The sequence below is a fragment of the Pseudorca crassidens genome, chromosome 8 (assembly GCF_039906515.1).
Source record: "Pseudorca crassidens isolate mPseCra1 chromosome 8, mPseCra1.hap1, whole genome shotgun sequence".
Taxonomy (NCBI): domain Eukaryota; kingdom Metazoa; phylum Chordata; class Mammalia; order Artiodactyla; family Delphinidae; genus Pseudorca; species Pseudorca crassidens.
Window position 1 is genome coordinate 87054928 of NC_090303.1, and position 21022 is coordinate 87075949.

General features: G+C 49.6%; 1 protein-coding gene across 2 annotated transcripts in view; it reads right to left on the reverse strand.

Annotated features, from left to right (window-relative positions):
* The window catches only part of PLXNA4 (plexin A4), a 608757-nt gene that overhangs the window by 448053 nt on the left and 139682 nt on the right, over positions 1-21022 (reverse strand). The window contains exon 1 of one of the 2 annotated variants that reach the window (XM_067747052.1): positions 1121-1623. The exons of the other annotated variant lie outside the window; for it this stretch is intronic. The gene's annotated coding sequence lies outside the window, so the exon portion shown is untranslated. Of the gene's footprint in view, positions 1-1120; positions 1624-21022 lie in introns of those variants that run through there. 2 annotated transcript variants of the gene reach the window in all.

Sequence of the window (21022 nt, forward strand, 5' to 3'; positions counted from 1 at the left end):
AGAAAGGACGAGCTTTAGGGAAATAGAACCTTGAACCACAGGCTTCTGGAGAGTGATTCTCCACGTCAAGAGCAGCCTGGCTCTGGGAGATGCTGCCAGACCCAGGAATGCCTGGCCTTCTTGTAGGGTGGACACTGCTGAGGTGGTCATGAGAGGGGGGAACCCTCCTCCCTTCCTGCACTGCACCCCCCTCCATCCCCCTTCTAGTTCTATTTCTCAGACACACCGCTCGCTCGGAAAGGCATGTGGCAGGTGTTAGGCGCGGGCACAGGGGAAGCAGCCCCACGCTTCCCTGCACAGTGCAGAGAGGCTAGGGACACCCAAGTGCGTGTAAGATTGCTGCTGTCCACAGACTGGAGACGTGAGTAGGTTAGACGTTTTACGGAGGATCCGACCCCACACACTCTCCCTAGACAAACAACACACCCAAAGCCATGCTTAAGCCCCTTCCTGCCTGAAATCCAGGCGCATTGCCGGGAAAGCAGTGCCTCGCTTCAGAAAGGCGTTTGTGCTGCCTCTTACTGGGGAAACGCAGTGTCTGTTCCATATGCACCGCCCTACAGAACTGCCGCCCCATCCGCCTCTGTGGCCTCCTCCCCGCGCGCTGGGCCACCACGCTCTCCAAAGATCTGTCTGAGTATCTGTCGGTCTGTCTCGCGTTAAAATCCCACGGTGCGCAAAGGCCACGGAGCAGAGATTACATTGGGCGGGTCTCCCAAGACCATTACTTCTCCTGTTTTTTAAACCAGCCAGGGATGCCAGCGGCTGGGAACTGAAAAAAATCGCTCCCTCAACCTAGCCAGGTGGGAGGGAGAGGCAGTAATACACAGAATCCCACCCCGAAAGTCCTGGTTAGAGAAGTCTGAGTTCGGGAGCGTCAGAGGAGAAAGAACGTGGGAAATACCTGATCCGGCCGCGCGGCACCTACGTGGGTGTCCAGGTGGGACGTGGGCAGGTGCGTGTGCATGGCGTGTGCCCGTGTGTATATGTGTGTGCGCCCGTGTGTGTGTGCGTGCGTGCAGGGGGCTGGCTCCGGGGCATTCGAGGACTCCGGACCGAGCCGGCATCTCCTCCCGCGCTGCCCTCGTCCGCCCGCCTGGCCGCCCGGCCGGCTCCTTACCTGCAAGCGCCGCTTTGCCTGCTTCAGCGGGAGCGCCGCATTGACACTGCAGATGGTGCCGGTGCCGCTGCCTCTCGCCCTCCTCTGAACGTGTGCGTGTGCGCGCGTGTGGCTGCCTCCTCCAGCCCCAGCCCCGAACCAACGAACGCGAATACTCCACCGAGGCACGGGGAACCCGGGGGGAGGCCAGGGAAACGGAGGGCGAAATCAGAGCCTACGGGGCTTGACAGCTCCTCTGGCGGCGTCCAAGGTGGGCAGAATGTCCAACAAAAAGGTCGGGAAATGCGGCTCGCTTCCAAGCACCCCTTTCCCCACCCACCCAGCCCTGGAGCCCGAGCAGTAGCGGCGGCTCTCGGGGGCTGCGGTGGCGACGCGGGGCCGCCCCCTTCGTCCCCACCCCCGCGGGCTGAATGTCCTTGATGCCAAGCGGGCACGGCGGCGTCACTCCGCGCCGCCCATGCTCGCCAGGTCGGGCCGCTGCCCGGGCGAGGCGAGTGCGCGGGGGACCCGCCGGGGAGCGCTGTTGGCGCCTCGGCGCGCCTCCCTGGGTAGCGGCGGCCGCCCCCCGGCCACACGCGGCCGGCCGCGCCGCAGCTGCCCCCGCCTCCACCCGGGGCCGGGCCGGGCCGGGCCGAGGGGCCGGAGCTGGGGGGCCGCTGGAGCCGCTGGCTGCTCCCCGGGGAGGCGCGGGGCGGCGGCGGCCGCCGGCGCTGCGGCAGCGGAGAGCGCGGCCGCGGGCCGAGCCGGGCCTCCCGGGCGCGTCCCCCGGCCCCCCGGGCGGGCTGCTTGCAAAGTTTGCAGGGGGCAGGGAGCGGGGCCGCCGCTGGCTCGGCCGCCGCCGGAGCTCCCGGGCTGCCTGCTGCCGCCGCGGCTCGCTGCTGCTGTGCATTGAAGCCCGGCCAAGCGCTGCAAAAACTCCAGCTGCCTGGCGCTCTCTGGGTCCTCCTCTCCTCCCTCCCGCCCTCCCCGCTTCCCAGCCTCCCTCCCTCCCTCGCCTCGCCCCCGCCCCTCCCCGCCGCCCGCCGCCCGCCAACCGCCGCCGCTCTCTCCCTGGCTCGTGCTGGCTGGCTTGGAGCTCGGCTGACAGCTAGACCGCCCGAGAGCTGCCGGCAGAGGGGGCAGGGGGCAGGGGACGCCTCCCCGCACCCCGCGCCCGCCGCCGCCCGCCTAGCCCCCGCTCTCCGCTCCCACGTTTGCGGACACCCGCCGGGCGACCCTGCCTGCGGCTGTGTGGGGCAGAGGGGCCCGTACGGGGGATGAGGCACACAGCCGCCTCGGAAGGTCCGGATGTGGGCGCCGACGGTCGGAGGGACCCGCAGGTGCTCAGAGCCGACACCGACACAGGCACCCATGCCGAATCAGAACCCCGCCCCAGAACCCTCACACAGGACCTGAGGACGGGGAGGCTGGGTGAGACAGCATGGGTGGCCAAGGGCGCTAGAGCTCGCTGGGTAACCTGACTCGTCTAGTCCTGTTTCTACTAAGAGGCCGACCGGCTCCTCTCTTCTCCAAAACCCTAGATCCTAGGCAGCACTGTGCCCCATCCTCCAAGAGAAACTGAAGGGATTCCCACACTTATTTAGCCCCAGACTTCCACGGATTCCTCACTCATCCCCGCAACACCACAACCCCCCAAAATGGCACCATCAACTGTGCCCACCCCATGGGCAACCACCAAGGATGACCCTCGAAAGGAGCCCATGGTTTCTGGCTTCCTCCCTCGTGGCTGTCCACTTTCCTTTTTCCCCACAGCCAGCAACTTCCTGTCCATTCCTGTCCTCCCATCAAGACACCTTAAGGGAATCTTATTAGGTGGAAATGACTGACAACAGCATACATTTCTATGCCTTCCTGTAGGGCTTCTATTTTCAGAGATCAGAGTTGTAAACCAGGGAGACTGAAACCAGCTGTGTGCTGACAGGGTATACAAGCCCCAAGGTGGACGGCACACTCGGGTCAGGCCGGGCCCACCTAGACAGGCCTTGCTGAAGCTTTGCTTTGGAGAGGTGGCTGCCTGGATGAGAAGGAGAGAGCCAAGCCAGACTGAGGATGAAACCAGACGTTGGGTTGTTTGGCGGAAGGGTATTCCAGGAGACAGAGTGGAGCCTTGAGAGCCTCTGGTCCTCTGCTGAGTATCGCAGGGCACAGAAAGAAGCAAGGAGTGATCTTATTAGCTTGCGTTAATACATTGATCCGGCTCCTCTCTTCTCAGAAACCCCAGATGCCAGACTCTAGATAAGGCATGCGATATCAGGTTAGTTTCAGAAGTCCAGAGAAACATAACGAAATAACTCGATGCTGCTGCTTCTTGGACCTCCATCCGGAGTTGAGGAAGCCCAGGGCCAAATGTTTCTCCAGGCAGGACTGAGACTAGGGACAGACAAGCCAGGCGCCCAGGAGGCACTCACACTCAGGGCTCCTTCTTGTCAGGCTGTCCTCACCCTGGTCGTGGTCCCACTTCGAGGTATCTTCTGTAAAATTGCTACACGGGACCATCTCAGGCCTTTCTCAGAGGTGACAGCCCAGACAGCCCCATGAAAAACCCTAATGGGTTACTTATGGAATACAGTTCCATAAAAGTGGGAGGGAGGGGGGGATCCTTTCAAATGTCTGTTTGCCACTCAGCTTTCAGGGCATGCCATAAAAATGCTGGAAGAGGGGGAGAGGGAGTGAGAAAAACAGCTCTGCTTCCATTCTCAGCCATCTAGCATGTATTTTTAATACAACTTGATTTTTTCACTTGTAGCTTGTGTGTGTGTGTGTGTGTGTGTGTGTGTGTGTGACTATTGCTGGTAAGACACAGGTCCATTTTCTGATGGATGGATGGGAAGTCAAAGATCTTTTTTTTTAGCGGTAGCAGATAAAATGTATTTATTATTCTTTATCTCCTGCCTAGTGTGTGGCGTCATTTATTTTCATTCAGAGAAATGAATGCCATGTGGTGCCTGGCATAGCCAAATGACAGAGAAGAAGTGAGGCGAAGAGTTGGCCCGACAGTGGGCAGGTGAGGGGCGCCAGTGGGGCTGAATGGCCAACGGTCTTTTCCTTCCTTCCCCTTCCACTTAACAACCAGGTGAAAGGTGTGCTGAATGGGGCAGTTATAATGTCTCCGTAAGGAAGAACAGAGCAGTCAAATTAGCAACAGTGTGGGACCTGATTTTTTTTAATTAATGATGGCCCCTTGGATTTGCTCTCTCAAGGCTGGGGAGATGGGAGATGGGTTGGGATGAGTAGTGCTCTAGACCGGAAGTTAGAAGACCTGGGTCCTTGAGCTGGCTCTGACATCCGCCAACTCCATAATTTGGGGGTAGATCAGACTTTCTCAGTGACACTCTATCTTCTCACCTGCCCCATTTACCCCTTGGAGATAGTGACATTCAAGGGAGACACTATCTATTCATGCGCTTGGAAACTCTAAGGTAAGTGCGATACACACGTAAGGGATCAGCATTGCTTTTCAAAGACCACGTCTTTTTTAAATAGCACCACACAGTGAGGGCTGGAAGGTCCTCTGTCATCTTGACCATTCTCGGTGGTCAGACACACTAGGAAAGGCAGCCTCCATACTGGTTCAAAGCAGGTTTCTGCAGTAGGTACAAACCCTCCTAGCTCCCACACGTCCCCCAATCCCACCGGCTGTGGAGCGGCAAAGAGAGACACGAGCTTTTCTCCTGCTGACAGTGGGTCTGTAAGTCACCCACTCCCCCCCCCCCCCCGACGCTGAGTAGGTCGTTGGCTGGCTTACGGCCACAAGAGGGAGAAGCTAAATGGCGCATTGCTTCATAAAGTCCTGTGTTCTAAGGAGGCTACTTTTGTGGCAATTTGGTGGTAGTTTATTGAGGGGTTTGAGGAGTAGAGTTTTGGCTCATCTTTCAGGCTGAATAAAAGGCCAGATTTAATAGGAGAGAGAAGAAATCCTTACGTTTTCCTTCACTTAGCCACCACTGTTTGATTAGTCTAGGAACAGAACTTCTATTTAAGTTGATTAAAAGCCAGATTTGCTCATTAAATAAATCACCAGAGCCTGGTGGTACTATAGAGAATTCCCCCCCCCCCCCCCAATAGCTGGCCCCATGGCTGGGTTTCAGACGGAGCACCCGGTGCTGGATGAAAAACGACAGGCAGTCCGCGGCTTAAAAACCTAAATTGTGGCGCCACCTGCAGGAGAGTAGAAATATCAACATTATCCCAACTCAGCAGAGACTGGGAGGAAAGAGCCTTCCTCCACGACCCTGCGCTGGAAACAGAAGGCCAGGGTTCCAGACAGCGAGAAGGGCCCAACTCCCCACTGACCCCTGATTTCCAGGTGTGTCACCAGATGTCCACCACACACTCCAGCGGGCTGCAGCCTTCTGAAAGCTGCCATTTCGTGGTACGCGCAGCTGCTCTCAAGATTCTCAGTCTATTGAAACAAACTTATTCTTTCCTGTTTCCTAAGGGGTTAAGTCAGCCTCTAACCCAAGCGTTCTATTTCCAAGACTCCAGGCCATAAAATAGTAAAAACAGGACGGAGAAACGACTGCCCTTGGAGGAGGGTGGAGGAGGAGCGTCCCTATGTCACCCCACTTCCTGATTGTACTTGACCTTGGTGGCTGGGTATTGTTAGTAGACCCAAACCATCTCAGGCTTCTCCAGCCTGTGGGTGCTAGCGAGGACACAGTGATGGTCGCATCTGAATCTCACCTCTCAGCCTTCTCCTGCTCATGCAGACTTGGCCTCCACTGATAGCCCCCTCCCTGTCTCCTCCCATGTGACAGAGACCCCCAAGGGTGGCTGTGCTGAGCGGCAAGTGTGATCATGTTATTCTTCACAGGCCTCGTCATGGAAGTCCACTGCCACAAGCCACGTGATGGAAGGACACCTCTGCATCACCTCTGCCCACCTATACCGCTGGGCAAGGCCAGCCCCGCCGCTCTGCTGTGGCTTCCCAGGCCACACCAGGGGTCTGGTGCCAAGGTTGGGGGGGGATGCTCGCTCCCTTCCCCCACTCACACACCGTGTGGATCTTGGTCATCTGGGCCCCGAAGCAGCTCCCACACCTCCCGGGGTCTAAGTCTTAATCCCCTTCCTCCCCAGACGCCTTCACCTACCACCTCTCTCCAGCATTCTTCCTTCTCCTCCAACTAATGAGCAAACTTGTCTTTTCAACTGCAGGAATCAGAAATGGGAGGATGCAAGGGGTGGGGTAGGCATGTGACCTAACTCAACTGGCCAGAAACAGCAGAGTCCCAGCTCTGGCCAACTCCATATCTGGCTACAACAAGAAAATGTAAACACTTCCGTGTGACCCTTTTTGGGGGTTCAGTCCCAGGAGGCGTGAGGTCCTATAGCACGCCTGAACTCCAAGAACCAGATGCCATTCATGGCCTCCACGTGAAGGCTCCGTCTTGCCTCTGCCCCACTCACCTGCCAAGCAGCTTAAGCTAGTCACTTGGCCTCTATGACTGGGGTACAAAGAGCACAAAGGCCTCAGTTGTTTTCCTTGTACTGAAGATGGATTTGTGCTAATGGGTTAAAAGCCTTATCTGGTAGCACACATTTCCAAGATGATTGCCAGGTTGTCTGAGTATAATCTGCTAAGAGACTGTGATAACCAGGATCCAAAATAAACCTAGTGATCCTTGCCAACCGGTATTCATGCCGTCCTGCAGTCCCCGCCCACAGAATCAGAGCTGACTCGGCCGAGACAGGGTGTGACTTCCAAGGCCAGGTCATCCAAGACGTGTCAGCTCCCAGCTTGGTCTCTTAGATCACTCGCTCTGGGGTATTCGGCCATGTGGTGAGGACCCTCAGGCAGCCTTGAGGAGAGGAACTGAGGCTTCTCACCAAGAGCTGGCACAACTTGGCATCCCACGGGGGAGCCGCCTTGGAAGTGGGTCCTCCAGGCCCAGTCAAATCTTCAGATGATTCCAGCTTTGGGTGTTTTTAACTGAGGTCCCAGACATTGTGGAGCAGAGACAAGATGTTGCTGGAGGTGACTGGTTACACAGCCAGAGATAATTTAAAATACAGTGACTTACAGAGGGAATCGTTCCCCTGACCTTGGCCTCAGTAGCCTCTAACTCTTATTCTTTGAGCCCACTTGGCTTTAGAATAAGAAGGACAGAGGGGGGCATGCTGGATGCATGATACTGACTATACTGGGCAGGAATGGGCACCAGGATGTGCCCTGCCAGGAACTCCCTACAGAGCCCCTTAGCATATCTCAATACGTGAAGTGAAAATGAGAAAACCCAGCCGGGGGCTGGAAGGCACAACACACAGAATGTAGAGTCGTGCTCACCTGAAGCGGATGTGCGCAGTTCTGGCGTGTCAGCCTCAGGAACACCCCACACGGAGGCGCAGAGCAGGGCTGGAGCTTGTTCGTTTTAACGAGCTGCCTGGCACCTGCCCTCACGGGGAGCCCGCTGGAGGTCAGACTGAGTGGACCTGATAAAGTGGTGCTGTGGTGCTGATAAAGTTCCGTCCTCCTGAACCTGACCCTCCCCACGCTGCAGGGCAGGGGGGAGGTCCCAGGACTCAAGAGAAGGCACAGCAAGAAGAGACCGGAAACAGGAGGCCACTGTTTCCCCGCTGCTCAGTGTCCTGTGAGGACTACCTTCCATCCCCCTGGCACCAGCTTCGAGAAATCTCCTCAGCCCTCAGCAGCTTCTGCAGACCCAAGCAGTGCCTAAGGGTCGTCAGGGGGGCCAAGGTACCCACAATGGGTAGAAGGAAAGTGAGGGAGGAAAGAAGCCACGAGGAAGAGTAAGAAGGGAAGAGGTGCCTGTACTGAGTCGGCGCAGAAGGAGCCACAGACCACGCCTCTGGGAGTTTCCGGGGACCATGCAGAGACCCAAGGTGACTTCTCTCCTCCTTAACATCTCCCCCCTATTCTCCTTCCTCAGGCTTGAAAGGGCTTCCTCCCAAAGCACTCCTGTCTGCAGGCTTTGCAAACGCTGGGTGTCCCTTGTGGACCCCCCATGGTCACAGCCCCAAGGCCACAGTGGTGCTTGATAGTTAAGAGCCAGGGAGATGGGTTTCCCTGGTGGCACAGTGGTAGAGAATCCGTCTGCCAAAGCAGGGGACAGGGGTTCGAGCCCTGCTCCAGGAAGACCCCACATGCCGCAGAGCAACCAAGCCTGTGTGCCACAGCTGCTGAGCCCGTGCACCACAACTACTGAAGCCCATGTGCCTAGAGCCCATGCTCCGCAACAAGAGAAGCCACCGCAATGAGAAGCCCGCGCACTGCAACAAAGAGTAGCCCCCGCTCGCCACAACTAGAGAAAGCCGGCGCGCAGCAAGGAAGACCCAGTGCAGCCATAAATAAATAAATAAACAAGATTTTAAAAAAAGCCAGAAAGACCCCACTGTGTGCATCTGTCCCCAACCCTGCATTCAGTGACACTATGCTGATAGCTGGAAACCAGCCATGGTGGAAATATTTACACCAGGGGGATCAGCATACACTGCAAACCAGGGCTCTTATCTTTGTGGAGAGCCAGTTCTTAAACCTTTCCCAACACAGCACTGGGCAGGGCTAGCGACGGGCCAAGATAAAGCAGGTGAGTGCAGACAAGGCCTGCTGATCTGCTCAGATGACTGTTCATGGGTGCCCAGCAAACGCAGCACCCACATCAGCGCAATTCAGTGTCGCTCTGGGCAGAGAGGGTTCCCTTCCGCCCATGCCCCACCCCTAGATCGTGAGAAAATGTTACTACATACCTTTTCTAGTAGTTGTTTTTCCCAAGTCCTGTGTCTAAGGAGCCTTGTCTCATATTTTTTGACACTAGAATCAAGAAAGAAAGTGATGTCCTTTCCCTGCTAGGCAAACTGAGGCAAGGGATGTTGAAGTGACACATCTCAGGTTACACAGGAATCTGAAATGTAAACCTGTGCACCGGTCAGTTACTCTCTCCACTTCAAACTTAAGATGAATACCTTGGGTTTGGCAACAATTCTATTTTCATTCCCTCAAAGCACTGCTGTTAAAATTACGTTACACCCATGCAATAGAACACAGTATAGATCTCAAGCAAATGAAGTAAATCTATGTAATCGATGCTCTGAAAAAAAATGCAGAAAGGTATTTGTGTATATGTTTGCATATTTTTGAATGTAGAGAATAGTGCATACATATCTATATAGTTTTATATATACACAGAACATTTTGGAAGGATACAAAAAACACTTACCAGCAGAAACCTCAGAGTGGGAGCCAGGGTGACATATATTTTATTGTTTCATTGTATATCTTTTGTTCTTTTTGACATTTTACCCTGTGCAAGTATTACATTCTCCATTTTTTAAAAAAGCTAGTTTAAAAGGAACAAAAAAATACTGCCGCTAAAAGCATCTTCATCATACCACTCTCTCTCCTCGAATCCAGCCAACCACTCCTCCATCCCATCTGTATCATATCCAAGCTTGCTTTTTGTTCTACTTTCCAACTATCTGCTCCATCTTGCTCCAGGCCCCACGCTTCTCTGGGCTGCCATGAAGGTACAGAGCAGCCTGTCTGCCCAGCACGATGGGGTAAACATCCCAGAGAAGTTCTCATCTCTCATTTCCTAAAGACCAGCCAGCGTTCTACTTGGCCTGAGGACTTCTGTTTGGCACTAGCTGATTAGAAGGAGATTCCAGGAATGATGCAGAACATCCTTTCCATGCTAAAGCAAGTAACTTTAGAGCAAGTCAAAGGCAGTTTTCTTCTCCACCGTGGTCAGTAAACTCATGGACACTAATACCCAGAAATGGTACAGGCTGAACATATGATGGTGCCAGGAGGCGTTTAGATATTCACAGGTAAAAAGCTCCACACTGAGTTGTTAATCTCAGCAGGAACAGTGTAGGGGCAGGTAAAGGACTAGAGACAGGCAAACCTCATTCTACTTTGGAAAGGGTGAGAATAATGTATTGATAAGTTCTGAAAACTACAAACAAATGAGCTGGGTCCAGATATTGACCACTGGCTCAGTAAAGGGCAGACATATGATTATTTAGAAAATGATATGGTGAGCACTAAGAAAAGGCCTGGCATTGCCAAGAACAAACCCTACCAGGTTGGTCTTGTTTTCTAATTCAACGAAGTGGTGATGCTTTCACATCAAGGAAGTATAAGAGAGAATATCTGAATTGCATCAAGGACTCTTTAATAAGACCCTTGTAGCGCATGGGGTTATGTGGGCTGGAAGGATTAGCTGATTGAATGGTGAGACCCCAAAGAGGGTCCTCAACGCATCAAGACAGCGTGGAGGAAGGTTTTCTTGGGATCTGTATCAGAGCTCTGTTCTCAAACTAATCCTGTTCTACAAATGTACTAATAACTTGGATAAAGATGGAAGAGACACAATCATCAAATTTGCCTATGACTGCAATGAAAAAACAATAAATATAAGTATTTACAATCCTCCCCTGGCTAAGGAGAAAGAAACCTTTGCTTAACACTGGGCGTTTTTGGTGTTAATAAGGCATTTTGATGTTGACCTGGGGGCACCATGCTGAGGAATGAAAAAGTGAGAGAAGCTGAACTGACCTACATTTGAAAATATATGGAGCTCTCCAGAAAGAAAAAGGATGTGGCCAGGGGGAAAGAATGGAGCAGCACCCTGGGGGGGAAGGGGGCATGAGGATGGGTGGCAAGAAGGTGGGAGGAAGGCTGTGAGCACGGGGACCCCGGAGGGACGTGAGCATCGGTCACAGAAAGGGGTTTTTAGGAAGCCTTTCAGAGTACATGATGTAATTCCTTCTTTTGATGCCTCCTCAAGAGACTATCAGTAGAAAACTCTGCAATTTGTCAATGCTTTGAAAAGGTTGATTTTGCATTTCTTTTGGATATATCGTCAAGTTGGGATGGATCTTAAGGCAGAATCAAGAAGACCCCGTTTTATTCAGGCTACAAGTGCATGATCAAAGCCCCTCAGCATAAAATAGACTTTCTGAATTCGAAGATAATTTTGCATGCTGAAATTATGGGGCAATTTTTAACAAAATGAAATGTAATATAGATACGACCGAGGTTCTATATGTGCGCATAGGAAACAACTCTGCAAATACAGGATCAGGGAGATGGGACCACATTTTTTTTTAAAGTATAAGCTAACGTCGACAATAAGCTCTCTATGCGACTCAACAGTGAGAGGCTGCCAAAGTCGATGGAATCACAAGCTATATTATTAGAGAATGGAGTTCCAAAGGGGACGGTGACAGCCCTGCTCTGCTTTGAGACAGTTAGACCACACCTGAATTACTGCTCCAGGCCCCACGCTTCAAGAGTGGTCAAGCCCGGGCTTCCCTGGTGGCGCAGTGGTTGAGAGTCTGCCTGCCGATGCAGGGGACATGGTTTCGTGCCCCGGTCCAGGAAGATCCCACATGCCGCGAAGCAGCTAAAAGAGTGGTCAAGCCCAAAAGGGACTTAAAATCCTATTATATTGGGAACAATCAAAGATGCTGGTGATGTCCAGCTTCAAGAAAGTAAGGATCAAGGAAACATGACAGATTCAAATATTTGGGAAGGGTTGCTGAATTAGCTCTATAACTTCAAGATATTGAAGTAGGATCAATGAATAGAATTTATCTTATGTAGAGATATTTTGGCCCAATATAAGGAATGCCTTTCTAATAGAGCTCTCTAAAGACAGAACAGATTTTCTTGGGTGGTAGTGAGTTCTCCATCACTGGATGTATTCAGACAGGAAGAAGGGGCTGCTTAGGTGAAGACTGGAGTTTGGATGAAATAACCTCTGATGTCTCTAAGGGTCTGAGGTTTTAGTTGTTTTGTGTTTATTGTTGTATCCTCCACAGTGCCACGGGCTTTGCTTTGACTCAGTAAATGTTTACTGAATTAAACTGCAATGATTTGAGGGTAACATCTAGGGAAGATAACCAAATCCAGCTCCAACCATCACCGAGGAGAGGAATCAAGGGTGAAGTCGGTCAGAGAGTGAGATGAAGGGCATGAGTAGACACACAGCTACGTTAAACCCTGCCTCTTCCTCGCTCTGCAGCTGTACACCTCATTCACCAGGTAGACCGTCTTTTGCCCGGTACAGGCCTGTATGGAACCATTTTCCATCATTCACTCACTGAACACTCATAAAATCCAGAGTTCTGAATTTTTATTTTTTTCCTTTGGCTTTCAAACTACCCCCCACTCCATTCCTTCCTCCCCAGGTCCCCAGTCTTTCTTTTTGGGCGCCCACATTGCTTTTCTCCCCCTTTCCCTTAGTTTCTTCCTACTCCAGTGGGGGATTCTTATCATTCTTCTATTCCTACCCCTTTAACCTCAGAAGCTTTCTATGGCTACCAAGGGCCTGACTACCAGCCCAGGGATCCTAGTGTCTCAGAGAAGTCACAGGTAATGGGCTCAGGGTCAGCTTGTGTCATCTGGTCGCAGGGACTGTAACCTGAGGACTGGACAGGTTTTTGTCCTACATCTGACTACACTGTGGACGTTCAACAGCCTGTAATGACTGCTCCTTCATCCTCTAGTTTGTCTTAAATGATCCGAACAATGGCATTCTCATCACCGCCCCCGACCCCCAGGGGGAAATTATTCCACTGTCGAAAGCGCCTCTCTGTAAAGGAGTGTTGTGGGCTTCTTCTGCAGGAGTTCCAAACCTTCAGTCTGTTCCCTTTGTCATTCCTAATTACGCTTCCTCCCATACTAACAGGATTATTGACACCTCATCGTTTTGTTCTGTAAATAAAACTAAAGCATCCTATCGCTTCTGCTCCAGTGATTTCATCAGCGCCTTTCGGGCCTGGTCATAATTTCCCTTCCTGATTCGTCATGCTTAATCAGGCATAAAGCTACAGTAAGAGAGACTATATCTTAAGAAAGAAAGAAGGAGTGAGTGATAATGATGGTGACAATGATAAGGATTTCGTCCAAAGACCAAAGCCAGATATCACAGGTTTTCATGAGACTGTAAAGGTTCTGTAAGATTTCATGTTGACTGTAGAGTGAAATAGGCCAAGGGGATACTCTGCAGCTCATATCATGTTTAGGATCATCCATTCAATAAACATTTATGAAGTGCCTGCCATATGTCACTGCACTACGGATCAAAGCTGCTTCAGGCATAGTCCCTACCTTAGGGGTTTTCAGGTGAATGGGAGACAACATAGTAAGCAAATCAGTGCAGCAATATGTTATCGATGCTAAGATAGAAGTATTCGCCAAGTAACAGGGGAATTAGGAAGAGAGTGTCAATTCAGAAAGCAATTCTTCTTGATTCTGATCATAACACCACATTGAAATTATAACTATTCATTTTCTTATTAATAGTGCCTCTGCTGTTATAATATTTTTAAAATAAGGCTCATCTCAGTGAGAAATAATAACAACATTAATATACGTTCTAATCAGAAGGATTTGGAGTAAGAAGCTACATTTGAGGCGTGGGCAGGGGGAGGGTAGGAATGAACAATAAGGGTCAGCAAGCAAGACGGGTTGCAAAGGATGCAGGTGAAAGAAAAAATAAGTGTATGTTCTTCAATGTCAGAATTTTAAATTATAGACATTTGATGATGGTACAATATTTACCTAGCACTTGCATAGACGTGCTGATCACCTTACCTTTTAATATCCCTGTTTCATAAATACTGAACAATTCCCCCAGGGAATAAAACCAAGGACTCACATGGGCAGGTAGTTCATATCCATTCATTTTTTTTTTTTAATGTTGAAGATCTTATTGGCTTTATTCAGTGATTTATGAATCAGACAGCACCCAATTTAACAGATAAAAAGGAGCTCCCTATACATTCTTTCTCTGATTCATTTCTTATATGAATATATTCCTAGTTCCTCCTAGGTGCCAAGTTCTAGTGCTGGGAATAAGATAGAGCCCAGGACAGTAGGTCCCTGATCTTGTACAGTGTGCACTGCGGAAGAAGGCAAGAATGAACCAGTTAAATGAATGAACAGGGTAATTTCAGGTAGTGGTTTGTTCTATGAATAATAAGAGAATATGGTGCTGTGAGGTGAGGAAAGGTTTCTCTCAGGTGGTAACCTCTGAGCTGAGGCTTGAAAGACAAGAAGCAACCAGCCAGGGGAAGACGTGGGGAGAGGAAGGAGTCAGTACAGGGGCCCTGAGGTGGAATGTAGAGGAAGAATAATCCTCACTTCCAAAGAAGGCAAGCTTTGGGAACCACGCGAGAGTCAGTGTGGGCAGAACTTTGCAAGGGAAAGAAATGGAGCAAAAGCCCTTAGAAACACACGAGCAAACAGAACAGCATACGCATCCAGCTGCTTAAAAGACATTTAATATCTCACATGAGTAGCCTGGAGTTAGGTGGTTCCTGGTCTAGTGCAGGGACCCCCTGAGGTTACCAAGGATCCAGCCTCTTTCTATTTCATCTGTGTCTCATCCTTGGCAAGTCGCATTTTTGCCCTTAGACTTAACTTAAGCCCCAAAGAAAGGCAAAGAAGCAGTGCCAGAAAGCTCTTCTGGTGTTGCTCTCCCTTCTAACAGCAAGTAGAGCATTTCAGAATGCTTCCATATACCTGACTGGCAAGAACTGGGTCACATAGCCACTCCAAGCTGCAAGGGAGGTTGTGAAATGAGTGTCTGGCAAAGAACAGGATTACTAACACTGATTTGGACTAATCGAGATCCCAAGAGTCACCCCCTGCAGATTGGATCAACGTGGAGAGCCTTGGAACAGACGAAGGAGGGAATAGCGGGTCATAGGAACGCAGGGCTATTCACTGGGGTCCCTTGTCAGGGTAAGAGGGGAGAAGGAGGGAGTATAGAGTAATGGAAAGACCCCAAGATCTGGAATCAGAAGACATGGGTTACAATCCCCGCTCTGGGAATATTACCCAAACCAATTTCAGCCAGAGTTCCTTCATCTATAAAATGGAAGTGACAACAGCACCTACCTGTCAGGCAGGCTGTGAGGAACAGAAATTGTCAGAGTGGGTTGTTAAGTACTTAGCGTGTTCCCAAGACTCTATGGGGATGCAGGGAGAAAGTATTAGAGTAATTTCCATTTCTATTTATTCTTCTCAGCCCTTAAGCATATCAATATATACTGTTATATATTATATAATAGTACATAATATATAAATATCATACTATATAAATAATATATCATAATATATGCATATAATATACATACTACACTACAATAAATGTACATATGTTGGGACCACTCAAAAAACTCACTGATAAGCCTCCAATGTTTTAAAATAAACAGTTTGGAAACACTTCTTTAAAGTACACAATGCGTATAAGGTACTTAGCACAGGACTGGGCATGTATGGAGCCTTCAGAGAAGGCTGGTGGCCAAGCTGCCTTTCAGAGGTAGTGGGATTGCGATTTTTACTGGCACGAGCAGGCATCTGTGACAGTCCCTCCCAACTCCGCTCTCAAAATGCTGCACATCATGTATTCTTCTGCCACCTCAAATCCCTCTCCCAGAAAACAGGATTACAAGCCACGCACCACGCCAGTGGCTCCCAGGAGCCATTATCGTGTAGCTTCCCCAACCCCTGGCATCTTCTCTTTGGCCAGGTGGGCACTTCTGTGAAGGGGTGAACAAAGGCAAGGAGGAGGGGAAGCCAAGCCAGCCAGGGGATGAGACCTGCCGGCAGGGGAAGGAAAAGGAAAAGGCCCCTGTGGGAGGGGACAATTAACACTCAAATGGGGTTTGCGAATATTCTGTGCAATTCCTCTCTCCCTGTGAACCCTGCCTCCCATTAGCATGGACGAATGAGAAATGCCCGTATCTCCTTTTCATCCACCCTCATCTTTCTTTGCAGGGACTCCGGGCACTTTAGGAAGAACATCTCTTTCCTGCCCTGAACATCACCTCTGCGGTGGGCATGGGTAGAGAAATAAAGTCACAAGGTCACTGAGTGGTTCAGCTAGAATACACCCAGGAGTCGTGACAGCCGATTGAAATCACTTTTCTCATTAAAAGTACAAAGATAAAGCCTCCTTTATAAATACGAGGTCCTTAAATATTATCTGTGGCCATCAGTTCTGCTGGCAGTGCAGGCATTGTTTGTTTATTTAATTTAACCTTTTCTTCCCCTCTAAGCTTCTGGGTTTGCCTTTAAAAACCCACGCTAAGCTCTCACTTAACGATTTGACCAGCTCCCCTTTAGCTCCCTTTAAACGAGCTGCCGATAAAGGAATAAACTTGCTGAAGAAATAAGCAGTAAGCCCCCTGAACACTGTAGTCCTTTATGCTGCCGCTGTCCAGGCTGAAGGCCCTCTCAAATGAATGGAGAGATAATGCTAATGGAATTACACATTGTGACTGGATCAGGGGCTGCCACGGGAAGATAAATACCAAAGCAAGGCTAAGGCATTTAATCAAAAATAAACCCCCTGCATGTCCCCTTTTTTTCCTTCAGAGTTAAAAAAACAAAAACAAAACAAAACACAAAAACCCAAGGCCTTGATTTGCCACATATAGTACTTCACTCCCTTTCTGCTATTATTCCAAATTATTTGGTTTAGGGGAGGTCCCACATACACACACATTTGGAAGCAAATTAAATTAGTAAGAGCCACCCACCCAACATGTGTTTACAGTGACGTAAATGACACCGTGGCAAACCTCTCAGAAGATAAACTGTATGTGGATTAATTCCTGGAGATGATATGGCGCTTATCTGTTTTGTTTAGGCTCAATTTTAAATAAGATAAAATTGTTGGGCCCTGTGATCTGCCTGGTGAAGCTGTTTACCACGTAACTGACATGCAACGGGGGCTGTTACGAATATAGATTAGCAAGTGGCAGCGGCTGGTGGTCGCCTCCTTCCTGCTCACCCCTGCTCCCCTCGAGTGGCATTAGTGACGCTCACAGAGCATGGGTCTGACGTCCCAGCTCGGACCTGGGTCCAAAAAACAAATAACTCCATATAATGGTAATCTGTCCTCTTTGGGGTCTCATGATGTGTCCTGATTCATTCTAAGATTAAAATGAATTTAGCGACACCTCTCTAAGGAACCCGTGACATCCAGAGCTTATTTTTGTAAGTAACAGAAGTGGATTCTGCTTCTCTTACACAAACAGGGGGCTTACAGGAAGAATATCAGGGACTCATAGGAGTGGGATGCCAGGGGCTTCTGGAGGATGACCAGGAAGAGGCCCGGAGAGGCCAGTCTACAGAAACAGGCTAGTTTGAGTGTTGCTGCGGCCTCTGCGTCATGGCATCACTTACTCAGGGGACAAGGCCCAGGAGAATGGGTCTGACGGGCTGAGTCTAAGGCGTGTGTCTATCTGGCTACCTGGAGATAGAAGGAGGGTCTGCCCTTTCAGATCGGAGAATGGGATACACATACTATCTTCCAAGGAAGTACCACACAATAGGAAACTCTCCAAGAGGGAGATCAGGTGCTCATGAAAAGAGGTGGAATGATGGGCACCCCCAAACTGGCAAGTGACTCCTTTACTAGGGCTGAGAAAAACATGCTTGGGACCCCTTGTTTAGTCTGACGTCAAGTAGGAGACAGCTTGCAGTAATGAAAAGAGCTCTTAAGGATGAATTAGAGTCCCAGACCTAGCCTTGGGTGCTAAGACAGATCTGTTTGAGCTGAGGCAAGTCCACTTCCCTCTAGCTCACTCTTATGGGTTGAATTATGCCCCTGCCAAAATACGTAAGTTAAAATCCTAACCACCCGTACCTCAGAATTGATCTTAATTGAAAATACGGTCATTGCAGGTGTAATTCATTAAAATGAGATCACACTGGAGTAGAGTGGGCCCCTAATGCATAATAATTTATACAAAGGGGAAATTTGGACACAGACACATGGGGAAAATGCCATGCTCTCCATAACTGGAGTTATGTTGCCACAAGCCAAGGAACTACTAGAAGCTAAGAGAGAAGCCTGGAATAGATCTTTCTCTAGTGCCTTCAGAGGGAGCCTGGCCCTGCCGACACCTTGATCTCAGACTTCTAGCCTCCAGAACTGTGAGACAATGAATCTCTGTTAAGCCACACAGTTTGTGGCTTAACTTTGTTACAGCAGCCCTAGGAAGCTAATGCACTCAGTTTCTGTAAGGGGAGTGGGTTGGATCTGGTTTGTGACTTTCAAACTGAGTCTTGACTTGAGTTTGAACTTCCTCAGAGTCCTAGGAGTTCTTGGCAGCATCCTTTGAAAACTAAGAGGCCAGGTGATCTCCAAACCCCCTCCAGCGCTCTCTAAATTAAAGCCCTTTTAAGTTTGGACAAAGCAGTGTTCAAATTTTTGGAAAGGATGTTCCAGGGGCATTTTTTTTCTCTAGCTGTGTGGATAAGCTAGTGCCTTAATTGGCCCCATGCCAGTCTCCATTCCACACACACCCGCCCTGCTTTATCAGCCACTGAGCCCTAGGAAAATGAGGCGACTTCATCCAGTTTGCAGATTTCTTGGTCTAGTCCAGTGACATGTCCACTCAGACACATACATCTTTGCTGGGCTTGGATCCTGGAGACTCCATCCCATTCTAGACCCTGATCCAGCCAGTCGGCAGGTTCTGTGACCTACCACTCCCTCTTCTCCCTACATCAATCCCCAGAGGCCATGTCCCACGCCTCATAGAACAATATATACCCCTTTGAGATGTATGTGATGTCTTTGTTTCTATCTTTAAACAGAGGAAGAAAGATCATGATGTCACAAATATTTGGGGGTACCAGGCACCATGCCAGACCTGATCGCACACACGTTAGAAGGCTCTACGTGACGTCATGATGCTGTGGGGACTGACCGACTATCTGTCTCCCAGGCTAGACTGAAAGCTCCATGCAAATGGGAGCCACTGTGCCACTTGGGTTTGAATCCTCAGATCCAGGTAGACAAACCGTTAAGTGCCACAGCTGAAGATCCAAAGAGCTATCTCCTTCCTGAAGCCTATGGTATTTTAAAACCTGGGAAAAAGGGGTGCATTCACAACATCCAGACTCCACGTCACAGCAGAGAGGAAGACTTGCCCAGCTCCGCTCGCCCAACCTGACTCTGCTCCTGCATCAGTAGATCTGTGACTCCTACGCAGAGGGAAATCTCCAAGAGACAAAGAAACAGAGGCTGCCGTTCTTTCTTCCTGCAAGTTTTGTCACAAAATTGTTTCATACATACATGAACAGTTTAAAAATTACTGAAGTGAACACACAGATACCCTCCACTCTCTGCCCAATGGTCATTATCCCTCAGGCACATTCGTAGGCATCGTGAAATGTCACTTCTAGATACTTAGCGTATCTCTCTTGGGAATAAAACGGTATCTTACTTAACTGCCATACCATTATCACACGTAATAAAATTAATAATAATTCCATAATATTATCAAATATCAAGTCTACATTCAATTTTTTCCATCACCCTAAGGAATGTCTTTCACAGTTTTGTTGGTTTCTAATCAGGATCCAATCAGAGTTCACACGCTGCATTTGCTTGCTGTGTCTTTTGAGCCTCCTTTAATTCAGCAGAGTCCTCTAATTCCTTTCTTTCATGACACTGACTTTTTTTTTTTTTTTTTCCCCAGTACGCGGGCCTCTCACTGTCGTGGCCTCTCCCGTTGCGGAGCACAGGCTCCGGACGTGCAGGCTCAGCGGCCATGGCTCACGGGCCCAGCCGCTCCGCGGCATGTGGGATCCTCCCAGACCGGGGCACGAACCAGTGTCCCCTGCATCAGCAGGCGGACTCTCAACCACTGCGCCACCAGGGAAGCCGACACTGACTTTTTGAGGATGCTGGGCTCAAAAATGAAATGTTTTCCGTTCTCACACTGTCTGTTTCCTCCTGGTGTTGTGTGACTTGTCCCTCTATCCCCTAGAGGCGGCCGCCATCTTGACCTACCAAAAACTCTGATTGTGAATTTAAGCTAAGATGGAAACAAGGCTGGATGGTCCTGTTCTACAGTCCCCTGATCTCTCTTTCCACCAAGGGCAGGCTCCACACCAGCATCTCCACCATGGCACTGCCACGGAATGCTCAGTCCTGCCAAGCCACTGCTCCAGGACCACTGCACAGCAGTGCTCTCCCTTCTCCACACCCTATTGCCTCGGAGGTCCCTGGACACAGCTGGAAACAAACAAGCAGTGCCACAAAAGATTACAAAGATTTAAAGGTTTCTCGGTGATTTATGTCTCTTTAATTAAGGGCTTTTAAGCTTTTTAATTAAAAAGTTACAGAAGTTGTCTTTACTTCTGAAAAAAAAAAAAAAAGTGTCCATGGTTGACTGCCTGCCTGAATCTGATGCCTAAACAGCATCAGATCCCCAGGCTGGCTCCATGCTAGACCCCTAGAGCTCATTTTCAGGGTAGGGGGAAGGAGGTCAGTGAGAAATACCATTAAGAAGAGAGGCTGTGACAACTTTCATTACTTTTTGATGATCATGCAATAATTTTCCATGATAAATCATCCTATTGCATCTGCAAATTTAGAGGCAGAATCTAAATGCCAAAAAAAAAAAAAAAAAAAGCACTGGGACCTGGTTTAAAGGGATTTACTTCGTAGTTGAGGAAGCAGAGTCAGAGTTGATGTTTTATTACTAATTGTTTGATAGGTTCTCAGGTCACACTAATTATGTGTGGTATATGATTGTGCAGAGTTTTAATCTGGGCTCCATGCAGAGTCTGGAGCCAACATAAGAATCCGCTTCTGAAGCTAGATGCAACCCTAGACTGGCAGACTGCCTGAGTCATTTGCACAGTTCTGTGGGCTCAGCTCAGGTATCAAGACACCTTCTTCTATTCCTTATACAGGATTATCACCCCTTGCCTTTGCATTCCCCTTGGATTTATTTTTAACATTCACTTTTAATTTTTCCTCCATTATTCTTTGAATTACATTATTTATGCCATGCCTGTCTCTTCCTCTGGTGTGCCATTTAGCTGCTACAATCTCACCTCCCCAGCTCCCACCCAGGTAGAAGTTACAACACCATGATTTGTATCCCCACTCTACCATGAGCAGA